Here is a 20,622-nt window from a genome sequence, read left to right on the forward strand (position 1 = left end):
CTCTGTTTCAGTCCCTCTGTTTCTCGCCCTCTGTTTCTCGCCCTCTGTTTCAGCCCCTCTGTTTCTCGCCCTCTGGTTCAGTCCCTCTGTTTCTCGCCCTCTGTTTCAGCCCCGCTATTTTTCGCCCTCTGTTTCAGCCCCTCTGTTTCAGCCCCACTGCGTCAGCCCCTCTGTTTCAGACCCTCTGTTTCTCGCCCTCTGTTTCAGCCCCTCTGTTTCACGCCCTCTGTTTCAGCCCCTCTGTTTCAGCCCCTCTGTTTCAGTCCCTCTGTTTCTCGCCCTCTGTTTCTCGCCCTCTGTTTCAGCCCCTCTGTTTTTCGCCCTCTGTTTCAGCCTCTCTGTTTCTTGCCCTCTGTTTCAGCCCCTCTGTTTCAGCCCCTCTGTTTCAGCCCCTCTGTTTCTCGCCCTCTGTTTTATCCCCTCTGTTTCTTGCCCTCTGTTTCAGCCCCTCTGTTTCTCGCCCTCCGTTTCAGCCCCTCTGTTTCAGCCCCTCTGTTTCAGCCCCTCTGTTTCGCGCCCTCTGTTTCAGCCCCTCTGTTTCTCGCCCTCTGTTTCAGCCCCTCTATTTCTCGCCCTCTGTTTCAGCCCCTCTGTTTCAGCCCCTCTGTTTCTCGCCCTCTGTTTCAGCCCCTCTGTTTCAGCCCCTCTGTTTCAGTCCCTCTGTTTCTCGCCCTCTGTTTCTCGCCCTCCGTTTCAGCCCCTCTGTTTCTCGCCCTCTGTTTCAGCCCCTCTGTTTCTCGCCCTCTGTTTCAGCTCCTCTGTTTCAGCCTCTCTGTTTCAGCACCTCTGTTTCTCGCATCTCTGATTCAGCCCCTCTGTTTCTTGCCCTCTGTTTAAGCCCCTCTGTTTCAGCCTCTCTGTTTCTCGCCCTCTGTTTCAGCCCCTCTGTTTCAGCCCCTCTGTTTCTCGCCCTCTGTTTCAGCCCCTCTGTTTCTCGACCTCTGTTTCAGCCCCTCTGTTTCTCGCACTCTGTGTCAGCCCCTCTGATTCAGCCCCTCTGTTGCAGCCCCTCTGATTCAGCCCCTCTGTTTCAGCCCCTCTATTTCAGCCCCTCTGTTTCAGCCACTCTGTTTCATCCCATCTGTTTCTCGCCCTCTGTTTCTCACCCTCTGTTTCTCGCCCTCTGTTTCAACCCCTCTGTTTTTTGCCCTCTGTTTCAGCCCCTCTGTTTCTCGCCCTCTGTTTCTCACCCTCTGTTTCTCGCCCTCTGTTTCAGCCCCTCTGTTTTTTGCCCTCTGTTTCAGCCCCTCTGTTTCTCGCCCTCTGTTTCAGCCCCTCTATTTCTCGCCCTCTGTTTCAGCCCCTCTGTTTCTCGCCCTCTGTTTCAGCCGCTCTGTTTCAGCCCCTCTGTTTCAGTCCCACTGTTTCTCGCCCTCTGTTTCTCGCCCTCCGTTTCAGCCCCTCTGTTTCTCGCCCTCTGTTTCAGCCCCTCTGTTTCTCGCCCTCTGTTTCAGCTCCTCTGTTTCAGCCTCTCTGTTTCAGCCACTCTGTTTCTCGCATCTCTGATTCAGCCCCTCTGTTTCTTGCCCTCTGTTTCAGCCCCTCTGTTTCTCGCCCTCTGTTTCAGCCTCTCTGTTTCTCGCCCTCTGTTTCAGCCCCTCTGTTTCAGCCCCTCTGTTTCTCGCCCTCTGTTTCAGCCCCTCTGTTTCTCGCCCTCTGTTTCAGCCCCTCTGTTTCTCGCACTCTGTGTCAGCCCCTCTGATTCAGCCCCTCTGTTGCAGCCCCTCTGATTCAGCCCCTCTGTTTCAGCCCCTCTATTTCAGCCCCTCTGTTTCAGCCACTCTGTTTCATCCCATCTGTTTCTCGCCCTCTGTTTCTCACCCTCTGTTTCTCGCCCTCTGTTTCAGCCCCTCTGTTTTTTGCCCTCTGTTTCAGCCCCTCTGTTTCTCGCCCTCTGTTTCTCACCCTCTGTTTCTCGCCCTCTGTTTCAGCCCCTCTGTTTTTTGCCCTCTGTTTCAGCCCGTCTGTTTCAGCCCCTCTGTTTCAGCCCCTCTGGTTCTCGCCCTCTGTTTCAGCCCCTCTGTTTCTCGCCCTCTGTTTCAGCCCCTCTGTTTCTCGCCCTCTGTTTCAGCCCCTCTGATTCAGCCCCTCTGTTTCAGCCCCTCTGATTCAGCCCCTCTGTTTCAGCCCCTCTGTTTCAGCCCCTCTGTTTCATCCCCTCTGTTTCTCGCCCTCTGTTTCAGCCCCTCTGTTTTTCGCGCTCTGTTTCAGCCCTCTGTTTCTCGCCCTCTGTTTCAGGCTCTCTGTTTCAGCCCGTCTGTTTCAGCCCCTCTGTTACAGCCCCTCTGTTTCTGGCCCTCTGTTTCTCGCCCGCTGTTTCAGCCCCTTTGTTTCTTGCCCTCTGTTTCAGCCCCTCTGTTTCAGACCCTCTGATTCAGCCCCTCTGATTCAGCCCCTCTGTTTCTCGCCCTCTGTTTCAGCCCCTCTGTTTCAGCCCCTCTGTTTCTCGCCCTGTATTTCAGACCCTCTGTTTCTCGCCCTCTGTTTCAGCCCCTCTGTTTCTCGCCCTCTGTTTCAGCCCCTCTGTTCCAGCCCCTCTGTTTCTCGCCCTCTGTTACAGCCCCTCTGTTTCTCGCCCTCTGTTTCAGCCCCTCTGTTTCAGCACCTCTGTTTCAGCCCCTCTGTTTCAGCCACCCTGTTGCAGCCCCTCTGTTTCAGCCCCTCTGTTTCAGCCCCTCTGTTTCACCCCCACTGTTTCTGGCCCTCTGTTTCAGCCCCTCTGTTTTTCGCCCTCTTTTTCAGCCCCTCTGTTTCAGCCCTCTGTTTCAGCCCCTCTGTTTCTCACCCTCTGTTTCAGCCCCTCTGATTCAGCCCCTCTGTTTCTCGCCCTCTGTTTCAGCCCCTCTGTTTCGCGCCCTCTGTTTCAGCCCCTCTGTTTCTCGTCCTCTGTTTCAGCCCCACTGTTTCAGCCCCTCTGTTTCAGACCCTCTGTTTCAACCCCTCTGTTTCAGCCCCTCTGTTTCTAGCCCTCTGTTTCAGCCACTCTGTTTCTTGCCCTCTGTTTCAGCCCCTCTGTTTCAGCCCCTCTGTTTCTCGCCCGCTGTTTCTGCCCCTCTGTTTCAGCCCCTCAGTTTCTCGCCCTCTGTTTCAGCCCCGCTGATTCAGCCCCTCTGTTTCAGCCCCTCTGATTCATCCCCTCTGTTCCAGCCCCTCTATTTCAGCCCCTCTGTTTCAGCCCCTCTGATTCAGCTCCTCTGTTTCAGGCTCTCTGTTTCAGCCCGTCTGTTTCAGCCCCTCTGTTTCTGCCCCTCTGTTTCTCGCACTCTGTTTCTCGCCCGCTGTTTCAGTCCCTTAGTTTCTCGCACACTGTTTCAGCCCCTCTGTTTCATCCCCTCTGATTCAGCCCCTCTGATTCAGCCCCTCTGTTTCTCGCCCTCTGTTACTGCCCCTCTGTTTCAGCCCCTCTGTTTCAGCCCCTCCGATTCATCCCCTCTGTTTCAGCCCCTCTGTTTCTCGCCCTCTGTTTCAGCCCCTCTGATTCACACTCTCTGTTTCAGCACCTCTGTTTCAGCCCCTCTGTTTCTCGCCCTCTGTTTCAGCCCCTCTGTTTCTCGCCCTCTGTTTCAGACCCTCTGATTCAGCCCCTCTGTTTCAGCCCCTCTGAATCAGCCCCTCTGATTCAGCCCCTCTGTTTCAGCCCATCTGTTTCAGCCCCTCTATTTCTCGCCCTCTGTTTCAGCCCCTCTGTTTCTCGCCCTCTGTTTCAGCCCCTCTGTTTCTCGCCCTCTGTTTCAGCCCCTCTGTTTCAGTCCCTCTGTTTCTCGCCCTCTGTTTCTCGCCCTCTGTTTCAGCCCCTCTGTTTCTCGCCCTCTGGTTCAGTCCCTCTGTTTCTCGCCCTCTGTTTCAGCCCCGCTATTGTTCGCCCTCTGTTTCAGCCCCTCTGTTTCAGCCCCACTGCGTCAGCCCCTCTGTTTCAGACCCTCTGTTTCTCGCCCTCTGTTTCAGCCCCTCTGTTTCACGCCCTCTGTTTCAGCCCCTCTGTTTCAGCCCCTCTGTTTCAGTCCCTCTGTTTCTCGCCCTCTGTTTCTCGCCCTCTGTTTCAGCCCCTCTGTTCCAGCCCCTCTGTTTCTCGCCCTCTGTTACAGCCCCTCTGTTTCTCGCCCTCTGTTTCAGCCCCTCTGTTTCAGCACCTCTGTTTCAGCCCCTCTGTTTCAGCCACCCTGTTGCAGCCCCTCTGTTTCAGCCCCTCTGTTTCAGCCCCTCTGTTTCACCCCCACTGTTTCTGGCCCTCTGTTTCAGCCCCTCTGTTTTTCGCCCTCTTTTTCAGCCCCTCTGTTTCAGCCCTCTGTTTCAGCCCCTCTGTTTCTCACCCTCTGTTTCAGCCCCTCTGATTCAGCCCCTCTGTTTCTCGCCCTCTGTTTCAGCCCCTCTGTTTCGCGCCCTCTGTTTCAGCCCCTCTGTTTCTCGTCCTCTGTTTCAGCCCCACTGTTTCAGCCCCTCTGTTTCAGACCCTCTGTTTCAACCCCTCTGTTTCAGCCCCTCTGTTTCTAGCCCTCTGTTTCAGCCACTCTGTTTCTTGCCCTCTGTTTCAGCCCCTCTGTTTCAGCCCCTCTGTTTCTCGCCCGCTGTTTCTGCCCCTCTGTTTCAGCCCCTCAGTTTCTCGCCCTCTGTTTCAGCCCCGCTGATTCAGCCCCTCTGTTTCAGCCCCTCTGATTCATCCCCTCTGTTCCAGCCCCTCTATTTCAGCCCCTCTGTTTCAGCCCCTCTGATTCAGCTCCTCTGTTTCAGGCTCTCTGTTTCAGCCCGTCTGTTTCAGCCCCTCTGTTTCTGCCCCTCTGTTTCTCGCACTCTGTTTCTCGCCCGCTGTTTCAGTCCCTTAGTTTCTCGCACACTGTTTCAGCCCCTCTGTTTCATCCCCTCTGATTCAGCCCCTCTGATTCAGCCCCTCTGTTTCTCGCCCTCTGTTACTGCCCCTCTGTTTCAGCCCCTCTGTTTCAGCCCCTCCGATTCATCCCCTCTGTTTCAGCCCCTCTGTTTCTCGCCCTCTGTTTCAGCCCCTCTGATTCACACTCTCTGTTTCAGCACCTCTGTTTCAGCCCCTCTGTTTCTCGCCCTCTGTTTCAGCCCCTCTGTTTCTCGCCCTCTGTTTCAGACCCTCTGATTCAGCCCCTCTGTTTCAGCCCCTCTGAATCAGCCCCTCTGATTCAGCCCCTCTGTTTCAGCCCATCTGTTTCAGCCCCTCTATTTCTCGCCCTCTGTTTCTGCCCCTCTGTTTCAGCCCCACTGTGTCAGCCCCTCTGTTTCAGCCCCTCTGTTTCTCGCCCTCTGTTTCAGCCACTCTGTTTCTCGCCCTCTGTTTCAGTCCCTCTGTTTCTCGCCCTCTGTTTCAGCCCCTCTGTTTCAGCCCCTCTGTTTCAGTCCCTCTGTTTCTGGCCCTCTGTTTCTCGCCCTCTGTTTCAGCCCCTCTGTTTCTCGCCCTCTGTTTCAGCCCCTCTGTTTCTCGCCCTCTGTTTCAGCCCCTCTGTTTCTTGCCCGCTGTTTCAGCCCCTCTGTTTCTCGCCCTCTGTTTCAGCCTCTCTGTTTCAGCCCCTCTGTTTCAGCCCCTCTGTTTCTCGCCCTCTGTTTCAGCCCCTCTGTTTCTCGCCCTCTGTTTCAGCCCCTCTGTTTCAGTCCCTCTGTTTCTCGCCCTCTGTTTCTCGCCCTCTGTTTCAGCCCCTCTGTTTCTCGCCCTCTGGTTCAGTCCCTCTGTTTCTCGCCCTCTGTTTCAGCCCCGCTATTTTTCGCCCTCTGTTTCAGCCCCTCTGTTTCAGCCCCACTGCGTCAGCCCCTCTGTTTCAGACCCTCTGTTTCTCGCCCTCTGTTTCAGCCCCTCTGTTTCACGCCCTCTGTTTCAGCCCCTCTGTTTCAGCCCCTCTGTTTCAGTCCCTCTGTTTCTCGCCCTCTGTTTCTCGCCCTCTGTTTCAGCCCCTCTGTTTTTCGCCCTCTGTTTCAGCCTCTCTGTTTCTTGCCCTCTGTTTCAGCCCCTCTGTTTCAGCCCCTCTGTTTCAGCCCCTCTGTTTCTCGCCCTCTGTTTTATCCCCTCTGTTTCTTGCCCTCTGTTTCAGCCCCTCTGTTTCTCGCCCTCCGTTTCAGCCCCTCTGTTTCAGCCCCTCTGTTTCAGCCCCTCTGTTTCGCGCCCTCTGTTTCAGCCCCTCTGTTTCTCGCCCTCTGTTTCAGCCCCTCTATTTCTCGCCCTCTGTTTCAGCCCCTCTGTTTCAGCCCCTCTGTTTCTCGCCCTCTGTTTCAGCCCCTCTGTTTCAGCCCCTCTGTTTCAGTCCCTCTGTTTCTCGCCCTCTGTTTCTCGCCCTCCGTTTCAGCCCCTCTGTTTCTCGCCCTCTGTTTCAGCCCCTCTGTTTCTCGCCCTCTGTTTCAGCTCCTCTGTTTCAGCCTCTCTGTTTCAGCACCTCTGTTTCTCGCATCTCTGATTCAGCCCCTCTGTTTCTTGCCCTCTGTTTAAGCCCCTCTGTTTCAGCCTCTCTGTTTCTCGCCCTCTGTTTCAGCCCCTCTGTTTCAGCCCCTCTGTTTCTCGCCCTCTGTTTCAGCCCCTCTGTTTCTCGACCTCTGTTTCAGCCCCTCTGTTTCTCGCACTCTGTGTCAGCCCCTCTGATTCAGCCCCTCTGTTGCAGCCCCTCTGATTCAGCCCCTCTGTTTCAGCCCCTCTATTTCAGCCCCTCTGTTTCAGCCACTCTGTTTCATCCCATCTGTTTCTCGCCCTCTGTTTCTCACCCTCTGTTTCTCGCCCTCTGTTTCAACCCCTCTGTTTTTTGCCCTCTGTTTCAGCCCCTCTGTTTCTCGCCCTCTGTTTCTCACCCTCTGTTTCTCGCCCTCTGTTTCAGCCCCTCTGTTTTTTGCCCTCTGTTTCAGCCCCTCTGTTTCTCGCCCTCTGTTTCAGCCCCTCTGTTTCTCGCCCTCTGTTTCAGCCCCTCTGTTTCTCGCCCTCTGTTTCAGCCGCTCTGTTTCAGCCCCTCTGTTTCAGTCCCACTGTTTCTCGCCCTCTGTTTCTCGCCCTCCGTTTCAGCCCCTCTGTTTCTCGCCCTCTGTTTCAGCCCCTCTGTTTCTCGCCCTCTGTTTCAGCTCCTCTGTTTCAGCCTCTCTGTTTCAGCCACTCTGTTTCTCGCATCTCTGATTCAGCCCCTCTGTTTCTTGCCCTCTGTTTCAGCCCCTCTGTTTCTCGCCCTCTGTTTCAGCCTCTCTGTTTCTCGCCCTCTGTTTCAGCCCCTCTGTTTCAGCCCCTCTGTTTCTCGCCCTCTGTTTCAGCCCCTCTGTTTCTCGCCCTCTGTTTCAGCCCCTCTGTTTCTCGCACTCTGTGTCAGCCCCTCTGATTCAGCCCCTCTGTTGCAGCCCCTCTGATTCAGCCCCTCTGTTTCAGCCCCTCTATTTCAGCCCCTCTGTTTCAGCCACTCTGTTTCATCCCATCTGTTTCTCGCCCTCTGTTTCTCACCCTCTGTTTCTCGCCCTCTGTTTCAGCCCCTCTGTTTTTTGCCCTCTGTTTCAGCCCCTCTGTTTCTCGCCCTCTGTTTCTCACCCTCTGTTTCTCGCCCTCTGTTTCAGCCCCTCTGTTTTTTGCCCTCTGTTTCAGCCCGTCTGTTTCAGCCCCTCTGTTTCAGCCCCTCTGGTTCTCGCCCTCTGTTTCAGCCCCTCTGTTTCTCGCCCTCTGTTTCAGCCCCTCTGTTTCTCGCCCTCTGTTTCAGCCCCTCTGATTCAGCCCCTCTGTTTCAGCCCCTCTGATTCAGCCCCTCTGTTTCAGCCCCTCTGTTTCAGCCCCTCTGTTTCATCCCCTCTGTTTCTCGCCCTCTGTTTCAGCCCCTCTGTTTTTCGCGCTCTGTTTCAGCCCTCTGTTTCTCGCCCTCTGTTTCAGGCTCTCTGTTTCAGCCCGTCTGTTTCAGCCCCTCTGTTACAGCCCCTCTGTTTCTGGCCCTCTGTTTCTCGCCCGCTGTTTCAGCCCCTTTGTTTCTTGCCCTCTGTTTCAGCCCCTCTGTTTCAGCCCCTCTGATTCAGCCCCTCTGATTCAGCCCCTCTGTTTCTCGCCCTCTGTTTCAGCCCCTCTGTTTCAGCCCCTCTGTTTCTCGCCCTGTATTTCAGACCCTCTGTTTCTCGCCCTCTGTTTCAGCCCCTCTGTTTCTCGCCCTCTGTTTCAGCCCCTCTGTTCCAGCCCCTCTGTTTCTCGCCCTCTGTTACAGCCCCTCTGTTTCTCGCCCTCTGTTTCAGCCCCTCTGTTTCAGCACCTCTGTTTCAGCCCCTCTGTTTCAGCCACCCTGTTGCAGCCCCTCTGTTTCAGCCCCTCTGTTTCAGCCCCTCTGTTTCACCCCCACTGTTTCTGGCCCTCTGTTTCAGCCCCTCTGTTTTTCGCACTCTTTTTCAGCCCCTCTGTTTCAGCCCTCTGTTTCAGCCCCTCTGTTTCTCACCCTCTGTTTCAGCCCCTCTGATTCAGCCCCTCTGTTTCTCGCCCTCTGTTTCAGCCCCTCTGTTTCGCGCCCTCTGTTTCAGCCCCTCTGTTTCTCGTCCTCTGTTTCAGCCCCACTGTTTCAGCCCCTCGGTTTCAGACCCTCTGTTTCAACCCCTCTGTTTCAGCCCCTCTGTTTCTAGCCCTCTGTTTCAGCCACTCTGTTTCTTGCCCTCTGTTTCAGCCCCTCTGTTTCAGCCCCTCTGTTTCTCGCCCGCTGTTTCTGCCCCTCTGTTTCAGCCCCTCAGTTTCTCGCCCTCTGTTTCAGCCCCGCTGATTCAGCCCCTCTGTTTCAGCCCCTCTGATTCATCCCCTCTGTTCCAGCCCCTCTATTTCAGCCCCTCTGTTTCAGCCCCTCTGATTCAGCTCCTCTGTTTCAGGCTCTCTGTTTCAGCCCGTCTGTTTCAGCCCCTCTGTTTCTGCCCCTCTGTTTCTCGCACTCTGTTTCTCGCCCGCTGTTTCAGTCCCTTAGTTTCTCGCACACTGTTTCAGCCCCTCTGTTTCATCCCCTCTGATTCAGCCCCTCTGATTCAGCCCCTCTGTTTCTCGCCCTCTGTTACTGCCCCTCTGTTTCAGCCCCTCTGTTTCAGCCCCTCCGATTCATCCCCTCTGTTTCAGCCCCTCTGTTTCTCGCCCTCTGTTTCAGCCCCTCTGATTCACACTCTCTGTTTCAGCACCTCTGTTTCAGCTCCTCTGTCTCTCGCCTTCTGTTTCAGCCCCTCTGTTTCTCGCCCTCTGTTTCAGCCCGTCTGATTCAGCCACTCTGTTTCAGCCCCTCTGTTTCAGCCCCACTGTGTCAGCCCCTCTGTTTCAGCCCCTCTGTTTCTCGCCCTCTGTTTCAGCCCCTCTGTTTCTCGCCCTCTGTTTCAGCCCCTCTGTTTCTCGCCCTCTGTTTCAGCCCCTCTGTTTCTCGCCCTCTGTTTCAGCCCCTCTGTTTCAGCCCCTCTGTTTCAGTCCCGCTGTTTCTCGCCCTCTGTTTCTCGCCCTCTGTTTCAGCCCCTCTGTTTCTCGCCCTCTGTTTCAGCCCCTCTGTTTCTCGCCCTCTGTTTCAGCCCCTCTGTTTCAGCTCCTCTGTTTCAGCCCCTCTGTTTCAGCCCCTCTGTTTCTCGCCCTCTGTTTCAGCCCCTCTGTTTCTTGCCCTCTGTTTCAGCCCCTCTGTTTCTCGCCCTCTATTTCAGCCTCTCTGTTTCAGCCCCACTGTTTCAGCCCCTCTGTTTCAGCCTCTCTGTTTCAGCCCCTCTGTTTGTCGCCCTCTGTTTCAGCCCCTCTGTTTCAGCCCCTCTGTTTCAGTCCCTTCTGTTTCTCGCCCTCTGTTTCTCGCCCTCTGTTTCAGCCCCTCTGTTTCTCGCCCTCTGTTTCAGTCGCTCTGTTTCTCGCCCTCTGTTTCAGCCCCTCTATTTCTCGCCCTCTGTGTCAGCCCCTCTGTTCCAGCCCCACTGCGTCAGCCCCTCTGTTTCAGACCCTCTGTTTCTCGCGCTCTGTTTCAGACCCTCTGTTTCTCGCCTTCTGTTTCAGCCCCTCTGTTTCTCGCCCTCTGTTTCAGCCCCTCTGATTCAGCCCCTCTGTTTCTCGCCCTCTGTTTCTCGCCCTCTTTTTCAGCCCCTCTGTTTCTTGCCCTCTGTTTCAGCCCCTCTGTTTCTCACCCTCTGTTTCAGCCCCTCTGTTTCACACCCTCTGTTTCAGCCCCTCTGTTTCAGCCCCTCTGTTTCTCGCCCTCTGTTTCAGCCCCTCTGTTTCTCGCCCTCTGTTTCAGCCCCTCTGATTCAGCCCCTCTGTTTCTCGCCCTCTGTTTCTCGCCCTCTTTTTCAGCCCCTCTGGTTCTTGCCCTCTGTTTCAGCCCCCCTGTTTCAGCCCCTCTGTTTCAGCCCCTCTGTTTCTCGCCCTCTGTTTCAGCCCCTCTGTTTCTCGCCCTCTGTTTCTCGCCCTCTGTTTCAGCCCCTCTGTTTCAGCCCCGCTGTTTCTCGCCCTCTGTTTCAGCCCCTCTGTTTCTTGCCCTCTGTTTGAGCCCCTCTGTTTCTCGCCCTCTGTTTCAGCCCCTCTGTTTCAGTCCCTCTGTTTCTCGCCCTCTGTTTCTCGCCCTCTGTTTCAGCCCCTGTTTCTCGCCCTCTGTTTCAGCCCCTCTGTTTCAGCCCCACTGTGTCAGTCCCACTGTTTCAGACCCTCTGTTTCTCGCCCTCTGTTTCAGCCCCTCTGTTTCTCGCCCTCTGTTTCAGCATCTCTGTTTCAGCCCCTCTGTTTCAGTCCCTCTGTTTCTGGCCCTCTGTTTCTCGCCCTCTGTTTCAGCCCCTCTGTTTCTCGCCCTCTGTTTCAGCCCCTCTGTTTCAGCCCCTCTGTTTCAGCCCCTCCGTTTCTCGCCCTCTGTTTCAGCCACTCTGTTTCTCGCCGTCTGTTTCAGCCCCTCTGTTTCTCGCCCTCTGTTTCAGTCCCTCTGTTTCGCGCTCTCTGTTTCAGCCCCTCTGTTTCAGTCCCTCTGTTTCTCGCCCTCTGTTTCTGCCCGTCTGTTTCTCGCCCTCTGTTTCAGCCCATCTGTTTCTCGCCCTCTGTTTCAGCCCCTCTGTTTCTCGCCCTCTGTTTCAGACCCTCTGATTCAGCCCCTCTGTTTCAGCCCCTCTGAATCAGCCCCTCTGATTCAGCCCCTCTGTTTCAGCCCCTCTGTTTCAGCCCCTCTGTTTCAGCCCCTCTGTTTCTCGCCCTCCGTTTCAGCCCCTCTGTTTCAGCCCCACTGTGTCAGCCCCTCTGTTTCAGCCCCTCTATTTCTCGCCCTCTGTTTCAGCCCCTCTGTTTCAGCCCCACTGTGTCAGCCCCTCTGTTTCAGACCCTCTGTTTCTCGCCCTCTGTTTCAGCCCCTCTGTTTCAGTCCCTCTGTTTCAGTTCCTCTGTTTCTCGCCCTCTGTTTCTCGCCCACTGTTTCAGCCCCTCTGTTTCTCGCCCTCTGTTTCAGCCCCTCTTTTTCTCGCCCTCTGTTTCAGCCCCTCTGTTTCAGCCCCTCTGTTTCAGACCCTCTGTTTCTCGCCCTCTGTTTCAGCCCCTCTGTTTCTCGCCCTCTGTTTCAGCCTCTCTGTTTCAGCCCCTCTGTTTCAGCCCCTCTGTTTCTCGCCCTCTGTTTCAGCCTCTCTGTTTCTCGCCCTCTGTTTCAGCCCCTCTGTTTCAGCCCCTCTGTTTCAGTCCCTCTGTTTCTCGCCCTCTGTTTCTCGCCCTCTGTTTCAGCCCCTCTGTTTCTCGCCCTCTGTTTCAGTCCCTCTGTTTCTCGCCCTCTGTTTCAGCCCCTCTATTTCTCGCCCTCTGTTTCAGCCCCTCTGTTTCAGCCCCACTGTGTCAGCCCCTCTGTTTCAGCCCCTCTGTTTCTCGCCCTCTGATTCAGCCCCTCTGTTTCAGCGCCACTGTGTCAGCCCCTCTGTTTCAGACCCTCTGTTTCTCGCCCTCTGTTTCAGCCCCTCTGTTTCTCGCCCTCTGTTTCAGCCCCTCTGTTTCTCGCCCTCTGTTTCAGCCCCTCTGTTTCAGCCCGTCTGTTTCAGTCCCTCTGTTTCTCACCCTCTGTTTCTCGCCCTCTGTTTCAGCCCCTCTGTTTCTCGCCCTCTGTTTCAGCCCCACTCTTTCTTGCCCTCTGTTTCAGCCCCTCTGTTTCAGCCCCTCTGTTTCAGCCCCTCTGTTTCAGCCCCTCTGTTTCTCGCACTCCGTTTCAGCCCCTCTGTTTCAGCCCCTCTGTTTCAGCCCCTCTGTTTCGCGCCCTCTGTTTCAGCCACTCTATTTCTCGCCCTCTGTTTCAGCCCCTCTGTTTCAGCCCCACTGTTTCAGCCCCTCTGTTTCAGCCCCTCTGTTTCTCGCCCTCTGTTTCAGCCCCTCTATTTCTCGCCCTCTGTTTCAGCCCGTCTGTTTCAGCCCCACTGTTTCAGCCCCTCTGTTTCAGCCCCTCTGTTTCAGCCCCTCTGTTTCAGCCCCTCTGTTTCTCGCCCTCCGTTTCAGCCCCTCTGTTTCAGCCCCTCTGTTTCTCGCCCTCCGTTTCAGCCCCTCTGTTTCAGCCCCTCTGTTTCAGCCCCTCTGTTTCTCGCCCTCTGTTTCAGCCACTCAATTTCTCGCCCTCTGTTTCAGCCCCTCTGTTTCTCGCCCTCTGTTTCAGCCCCTCTGTTTCTCGCCCTCTGTTTCAGCCCCTCTGTTTCAGCCCCACTGTTTCAGCCCCTCTTTTTCAGCCCCTCTGTTTCTCGCCCTCTGTTTCAGCCCCTCTGTTTCTCGCCCTCTGTTTCAGCCCCTCTGTTTCTCGCCCTCTGTTTCAGCCCCTCTGTTTCAGTCCCTCTGTTTCTCGCCCTCTGGTTCTCGCCCTCCATTTCAGCCCCTCTGTTTCTCGCCCTCTGTTTCAGCCTCTCTGTTTCTCGCCCTCTGTTTCAGCTCCTCTGTTTCAGCCTCTCTGTTTCAGCCCCTCTGTTTCTCGCATCTCTGATTCAGCCCCTCTGTTTCTTGCCCTCTGTTTCAGCCCCTCTGTTTCTCGCCCTCTGTTTCAGCCTCTCTGTTTCTCGCCCTCTGTTTCAGGCCCTCTGTTTCAGCCCCTCTGTTTCTCGCCCTCTGTTTCAGCCCCTATGTTTCTCGCCCTCTGTTTCAGCCCCTCTGTTTCTCGCACTCTGTGTCAGCCCCTCTGATTCAGCCCCTCTGTTGCAGCCCCTCTGATTCAGCCCCTCTGTTTCAGCCCCTCTATTTCATCCCCTCTGTTTCAGCCCCTCTATTTCATCCCCTCTGTGTCAGCCCCTCTGATTCAGCCCCTCTGTTGCAGCCTCTCTGTTTCAGCCCCTCTGTTTCTCGCATCTCTGATTCAGCCCCTCTGTTTCTTGCCCTCTGTTTCAGCCCCTCTGTTTCTCGCCCTCTGTTTCAGCCTCTCTGTTTCTCGCCCTCTGTTTCAGCCACTCTGTTTCAGCCCCTCTGTTTCTCTCCCTCTGTTTCAGCCCCTCTGTTTCTCGCCCTCTGTTTCAGCCCCTCTGTTTCTCGCACTCTGTGTCAGCCCCTCTGATTCAGCCCCTCTGTTGCAGCCCCTCTGATTCAGCCCCTCTGTTTCAGCCCCTCTATTTCAGCCACTCTGTTTCATCCCATCTGTTTCTCGCCCTCTGTTTCTCACCCTCTGTTTCTCGCCCTCTGTTTCAGCCCCTCTGTTTTTTGCCCTCTGTTTCAGCCCCTCTGTTTCTCGCCCTCTGTTTCTCACCCTCTGTTTCTCGCCCTCTGTTTCAGCCCCTCTGTTTTTTGCCCTCTGTTTCAGCCCGTCTGTTTCAGCCCCTCTGTTTCAGCCCCTCTGTTTCTCGCCCTCTGTTTCAGCCCCTCTGTTTCTCGCCCTCTGTTTCAGCCCCTCTGTTTCTCGCCCTCTGTTTCAGCCCCTCTGATTCAGCCCCTCTGTTTCAGCCCCTCTGATTCAGCCCCTCTGTTTCAGCCCCTCTGTTTCAGCCCCTCTGTTTCATCCCCTCTGTTTCTCGCCCTCTGTTTCAGCCCCTCTGTTTTTCGCCCTCTGTTTCAGCCCTCTGTTTCTCGCCCTCTGTTTCAGGCTCTCTGTTTCAGCCCGTCTGTTTCAGCCCCTCTGTTACAGCCCCTCTGTTTCTGGCCCTCTGTTTCTCGCCCGCTGTTTCAGCCCCTTTGTTTCTCGCCCTCTGTTTCAGCCCCTCTGTTTCAGCCCCTCTGATTCAGCCCCTCTGATCCAGCCCCTCTGTTTCTCGCCCTCTGTTTCAGCCCCTCTGTTTCAGCCCCTCTGTTTCTCGCCCTCTGTTTCAGCCCCTCTGTTTCTCGCCCTCTGTTTCAGCCCCTCTGTTTCAGTCCCTCTGTTTCTCGCCCTCTGGTTCTCGCCCTCCATTTCAGCCCCTCTGTTTCTCGCCCTCTGTTTCAGCCTCTCTGTTTCTCGCCCTCTGTTTCAGCTCCTCTGTTTCAGCCTCTCTGTTTCAGCCCCTCTGTTTCTCGCATCTCTGATTCAGCCCCTCTGTTTCTTGCCCTCTGTTTCAGCCCCTCTGTTTCTCGCCCTCTGTTTCAGCCTCTCTGTTTCTCGCCCTCTGTTTCAGGCCCTCTGTTTCAGCCCCTCTGTTTCTCGCCCTCTGTTTCAGCCCCTATGTTTCTCGCCCTCTGTTTCAGCCCCTCTGTTTCTCGCACTCTGTGTCAGCCCCTCTGATTCAGCCCCTCTGTTGCAGCCCCTCTGATTCAGCCCCTCTGTTTCAGCCCCTCTATTTCATCCCCTCTGTTTCAGCCCCTCTATTTCATCCCCTCTGTGTCAGCCCCTCTGATTCAGCCCCTCTGTTGCAGCCTCTCTGTTTCAGCCCCTCTGTTTCTCGCATCTCTGATTCAGCCCCTCTGTTTCTTGCCCTCTGTTTCAGCCCCTCTGTTTCTCGCCCTCTGTTTCAGCCTCTCTGTTTCTCGCCCTCAGTTTCAGCCACTCTGTTTCAGCCCCTCTGTTTCTCTCCCTCTGTTTCAGCCCCTCTGTTTCTCGCCCTCTGTTTCAGCCCCTCTGTTTCTCGCACTCTGTGTCAGCCCCTCTGATTCAGCCCCTCTGTTGCAGCCCCTCTGATTCAGCCCCTCTGTTTCAGCCCCTCTATTTCAGCCACTCTGTTTCATCCCATCTGTTTCTCGCCCTCTGTTTCTCACCCTCTGTTTCTCGCCCTCTGTTTCAGCCCCTCTGTTTTTTGCCCTCTGTTTCAGCCCCTCTGTTTCTCGCCCTCTGTTTCTCACCCTCTGTTTCTCGCCCTCTGTTTCAGCCCCTCTGTTTTTTGCCCTCTGTTTCAGCCCGTCTGTTTCAGCCCCTCTGTTTCAGCCCCTCTGTTTCTCGCCCTCTGTTTCAGCCCCTCTGTTTCTCGCCCTCTGTTTCAGCCCCTCTGTTTCTCGCCCTCTGTTTCAGCCCCTCTGATTCAGCCCCTCTGTTTCAGCCCCTCTGATTCAGCCCCTCTGTTTCAGCCCCTCTGTTTCAGCCCCTCTGTTTCATCCCCTCTGTTTCTCGCCCTCTGTTTCAGCCCCTCTGTTTTTCGCCCTCTGTTTCAGCCCTCTGTTTCTCGCCCTCTGTTTCAGGCTCTCTGTTTCAGCCCGTCTGTTTCAGCCCCTCTGTTACAGCCCCTCTGTTTCTGGCCCTCTGTTTCTCGCCCGCTGTTTCAGCCCCTTTGTTTCTCGCCCTCTGTTTCAGCCCCTCTGTTTCAGCCCCTCTGATTCAGCCCCTCTGATCCAGCCCCTCTGTTTCTCGCCCTCTGTTTCAGCCCCTCTGTTTCAGCCCCTCTGTTTCTCGCCCTCTGTTTCAGCCCCTCTGTTTCAGCCCCTCTGTTTCTCGCCCTCTGTTACAGCCCCTCTGTTTCTCGCCCTCTGTTTCAGCCCCTCTGTTTCAGCACCTCTGTTTCAGCCCCTCTGTTTCAGCCACCCTGTTTCAGCCCCTCTGTTTCAGCCCCTCTGTTTCAGCCCCTCTGTTTCATCCCCTCTGTTTCTCGCCCTCTGTTTCAGCCCCTCTTTTTTTCGCCCTCTTTTTCAGCCCCTCTGTTTCAGCCCTCTGTTTCAGCCCCCCTGTTTCTCACCCTCTGTTTCAGCCCCTCTGATTCAGCCCCTCTGTTTCTCGCCCTCTGTTTCAGCCCCTCTGTTTCTCGCCCTCTGTTTCAGCCCCTCTGTTTCTCGTCCTCTGTTTCAGCCCCACTGTTTCAGCCCCTCTGTTTCAGACCCTCTGTTTCAACCCCTCTGTTTCAGCCCCTCTGTTTCTAGCCCTCTGTTTCAGCCACTCTGTTTCTTGCCCTCTGTTTCAGCCCCTCTGTTTCAGCCCCTCTGTTTCTCGCCCGCTGTTTCTGCCCCTTTGTTTCAGCCCCTCAGTTTCTCGCCCTCTGTTTCAGCCCCGCTGATTCAGCCCCTCTGTTTCAGCCCCTCTGATTCATCCCCTCTTTTTCAGCCCCTCTATTTCAGCCCCTCTGTTTCAGCCCCTCTGATTCAGCTCCTCTGTTTCAGGCTCTCTGTTTCAGCCCGTCTGTTTCAGCCCCTCTGTTTCAGCCCCTCTGTTTCTCGGACTCTGTTTCTCGCCCGCTGTTTCAGTCCCTTAGTTTCTCGTCCACTGTTTCAGCCCCTCTGTTTCAGCCCCTCTGATTCAGCCCCTCTGATTCAGCCCCTCTGTTTCTCGCCCTCTGTTTCAGCCCCTCTGTTTCAGCCCCTCTGTTTCAGCCCCTCCGATTCATCCCCTCTGTTTCAGCCCCTCTGTTTCTCGCCCTCTGTTTCAGCCCCTCTGATTCACACTCTCTGTTTCAGCCCCTCTGTTTCAGCCCCTCTGTTTCTCGCCCTCTGTTTCTGCCCCTCTGTCTCTCGCCTTCTGTTTCAGCCCCTCTGTTTCTCGCCCTCTGTTTCAGCCCGTCTGATTCAGCCCCTCTGTTTCAGCCCCTCTGTTTCAGCCCCACTGTGTCAGCCCCTCTGTTTCAGCCCCTCTGTTTCTCGCCCTCTGTTTCAGCCCCTCTGTTTCTCGCCCTCTGTTTCAGCCCCTCTGTTTCTCGCCCTCTGTTTCAGCCCCTCTGTTTCAGCCCCTCTGTTTCAGTCCCTCTGTTTCTCGCCCTCTGTTTCTCGCCCTCTGTTTCAGCCCCTCTGTTTCTCGCCCTCTGTTTCAGCCCCTCTGTTTCTCGCCCTCTGTTTCAGCCCCTCTGTTTCAGCTCCTCTGTTTCAGCCCCTCTGTTTCAGCCCCTCTGTTTCTCGCCCTCTGTTTCAGCCCCTCTGTTTCTTGCCCTCTGTTTCAGCCCCTCTGTTTCTCGCCCTCTGTTTCAGCCTCTCTGTTTCAGCCCCTCTGTTTCAGCCCCTCTGTTTCAGCCTCTCTGTTTCAGCCCCTCTGTTTCTCGCCCTCTGTTTCAGCCCCTCTGTTTCAGTCCCTCTGTTTCTCGCCCTCTGTTTCTCGCCAGCTGTTTCAGCCCCTCTGTTTCTCGCCCTCTGTTTCAGCCCCTCTGTTTCAGCTCCTCTGTTTCAGCCCCTCTGTTTCAGCCCCTCTGTTTCTCGCCCTCTGTTTCAGCCCCTCTGTTTCTTGCCCTCTGTTTCAGCCCCTCTGTTTCTCGCCCTCTGTTTCAGCCTCTCTGTTTCAGCCCCTCTGTTTCAGCCCCTCTGTTTCAGCCTCTCTGTTTCAGCCCCTCTGTTTCTCGCCCTCTGTTTCAGCCCCTCTGTTTCAGTCCCTCTGTTTCTCGCCCTCTGTTTCAGCCCCTCTATTTCTCGCCCTCTGTTTCAGCCCCTCTGTTCCAGCCCCACTGTGTCAGCCCCTCTGTTTCAGACCCTCTGTTTCTCGCGCTCTGTTTCAGCCCCTCTGTTTCTCGCCCTCTGTTTCAGCCCCTCTGTTTCTCGCCCTCTGTTTCAGCCCCTCTGATTCAGCCCCTCTGTTTCTCGCCCTCTGTTTCTCGCCCTATTTTTCAGCCCCTCAGTTTCTCGCCCTCTGTTTCAGCCCCTCTGTTTCTCACCCTCTGTTTCAGCCCCTCTGTTTCTCACCCTCTGTTTCAGCCCCTCTGTTTCAGCCCCTCTGTTTCTCGCCCTCTGTTTCAGCCCCTCTGTTTCTCGCCCTCTGTTTCAGCCCCTCTGATTCAGCCCCTCTGTTTCTCGCCCTCTGTTTCTCGCCCTCTTTTTCAGCCCCTCTGTTTCTTGCCCTCTGTTTCAGCCCCTCTGTTTCAGCCCCTCTGTTTCAGCCCCTCTGTTTCTCGCCCTCTGTTTCAGCCCCTCTGTTTCTCGCCCTCTGTTTCTCGCCCTCTGTTTCAGCCCCTCGGTTTCAGTCCCTCTGTTTCTAGCCCTCTGTTTCTCGCCCTCTGTTTCAGCCCCTCTGTTTCTCGCCCTCTGTTTCAGACCCTCTGTTTCAGCCCCTCTGTTTCAGCCCCTCTGTTTCTCGCCCTCTGTTTCAGCCCCTCTGTTTCAGTCCCTCTGTTTCTCGCCCTCTGTTTCTCGCCCTCTGTTTCAGCCCCTGTTTCTCGCCCTCTGTTTCAGCCCCTCTGTTTCAGCCCCACTGTGTCAGCCCCACTGTTTCAGACCCTCTGTTTCTCGCCCTCTGTTTCAGCCCCTCTGTTTCTGGCCCTCTGTTTCAGCCCCTCTGTTTCTCCCCCTCTGTTTCAGCATCTCTGTTTCAGCCCCTCTGTTTCAGTCCCTCAGTTTCTGGCCCTCTGTTTCTCGCCCTCTGTTTCAGCCCCTCTGTTTCTCGCCCTCTGTTTCAGCCCCTCTGTTTCTCGCCCTCTGTTTCAGCCCCTCTGTTTCAGCCCCTCTGTTTCAGCCCCTCCGTTTCTCGCCCTCTGTTTCAGCCACTCTGTTTCTCGCCCTCTGTTTCAGCCCCTCTGTTTCTCGCCCTCTGTTTCAGTCCCTCTGTTTCGCGCTCTCTGTTTCAGCCCCTCTGTTTCAGTCCCTCTGTTTCTCGCCCTCTGTTTCTGCCCGTGTGTTTCTCGCCCTCTGTTTCAGCCCCTCTGTTTCTCACCCTCTGTTTCAGCCCCTCTGTTTCTCGCCCTCTGTTTCAGACCCTCTGATTCAGCCCCTCTGTTTCAGCCCCTCTGAATCAGCCCCTCTGATTCAGCCCCTCTGTTTCAGCCCCTCTGAATCAGCCCCTCTGTTTCAGCCCCTCTGTTTCTCGCCCTCCGTTTCAGCCCCTCTGTTTCAGCCCCACTGTGTCAGCCCCTCTGTTTCAGCCCCTCTATTTCTCGCCCTCTGTTTCAGCCCCTCTGTTTCAGCCCCACTGTGTCAGCCCCTCTGTTTCAGCCCCTCTGTTTCTCGCCCTCTGTTTCAGCCCCTCTGTTTCAGTCCCTCTGTTTCAGTCCCTCTGTTTCTCGCCCTCTGTTTCTCACCCACTGTTTCAGCCCCTCTGTTTCTCGCCCTCTGTTTCAGCCCCTCTGTTTCTCGCCCTCTGTTTCAGCCCCTCTGTTTCAGCCCCTCTGTTTCAGTCCCTCTGTTTCTCGCCCTCTGTTTCTCGACCTCTGTTTCAGCCCCTCTGTTTCTCGCCCTCTGTTTCAGTCCCTCTGTTTCATGCCCTCTGTTTCAGCCCCTCTATTTTTCGCCCTCTGTTTCAGCCCCTCTGTTTCAGCCCCACTGTGTCAGCCCCTCTGTTTCAGACCCTTTGTTTCTCGCCCTCTGTTTCAGCCCCTCTGTTTCTCGCCCTCTGTTTCAGCCCCTCTGTTTCTCGCCCTCTGTTTCAGCCCCTCCTTTTCAGCCCCTCTGTTTCAGTCCCTCTGTTTCTCGCCCTCTGTTTCTCGCCCTCTGTTTCAGCCCCTCTGTTTCTCGCCCTCTGTTTCAGCCCCTCTGTTTCTTGCCCTCTGTTTCAGCCCCTCTGTTTCAGCCCCTCTGTTTCAGCCCCTCTGTTTCTCGCCCTCTGTTTTATCCCCTCTGTTTCTTGCCCTCTGTTTCAGCCCCTCTGTTTCTCGCCCTCCGTTTCAGCCCCTCTGTTTCAGCCCCTCTGTTTCAGCCCCTCTGTTTCGCGCCCTCTGTTTCAGCCCCTCTGTTTCTCGCGCTCTGTTTCAGCCCCTCTGTTTCTCGCCCTCTGTTTCAGCCACTCTATTTCTCGCCCTCTGTTTCAGCCCCTCTGTTTCAGCCCCACTGTTTCAGCCCCTCTGTTTCAGCCCCTCTGTTTCTCACCCTCTGTTTCAGCCCCTCTGTTTCTCGCCCTCTGTTTCAGCCCCTCTGTTTCTCGCCCTCTGTTTCAGCCCCTCTGTTTCAGTCCCTCTGTTTCTCCCCCTCTGTTTCTCGCCCTCCGTTTCAGCCCCTCTGTTTCTCGCCCTCTGTTTCAGCCCCTCTGTTTCTCGCCCTCTGTTTCAGCTCCTCTGTTTCAGCCTCTCTGTTTCAGCCCCTCTGTTTCTCGCATCTCTGATTCAGCCCCTCTGTTTCTTGCCCTCTGTTTCAGCCCCTCTGTTTCTCGCCCTCTGTTTCAGCCTCTCTGTTTCTCGCCCTCTGTTTCAGCCCCTCTGTTTCTCGCCCTCTGTTTCAGCCCCTCTGTTTCTCGCCCTCTGTTTCAGCCCCTCTGTTTCTCGCCCTCTGTTTCAGCCCCTCTATTTCATCCCCTCTGTTTCAGCCACTCTGTTTCATCCCATCTGTTTCTCGCCCTCTGTTTCTCACCCTCTGTTTCTCGCCCTCTGTTTCAGCCCCTCTGTTTTTTGCCCTCTGTTTCAGCCCCTCTGTTTCTCGCCCTCTGTTTCTCACCCTCTGTTTATCGCCCTCTGTTTCAGCCCCTCTGTTTTTTGCCGTCTGTTTCAGCCCGTCTGTTTCAGCCCCTCTGTTTCAGCCACTCTGTTTCTCGCCCT

This window comes from Chiloscyllium punctatum, unplaced genomic scaffold (assembly GCF_047496795.1).
Source record: "Chiloscyllium punctatum isolate Juve2018m unplaced genomic scaffold, sChiPun1.3 scaffold_54, whole genome shotgun sequence".
In the NCBI taxonomy this organism is placed as follows: domain Eukaryota; kingdom Metazoa; phylum Chordata; class Chondrichthyes; order Orectolobiformes; family Hemiscylliidae; genus Chiloscyllium; species Chiloscyllium punctatum.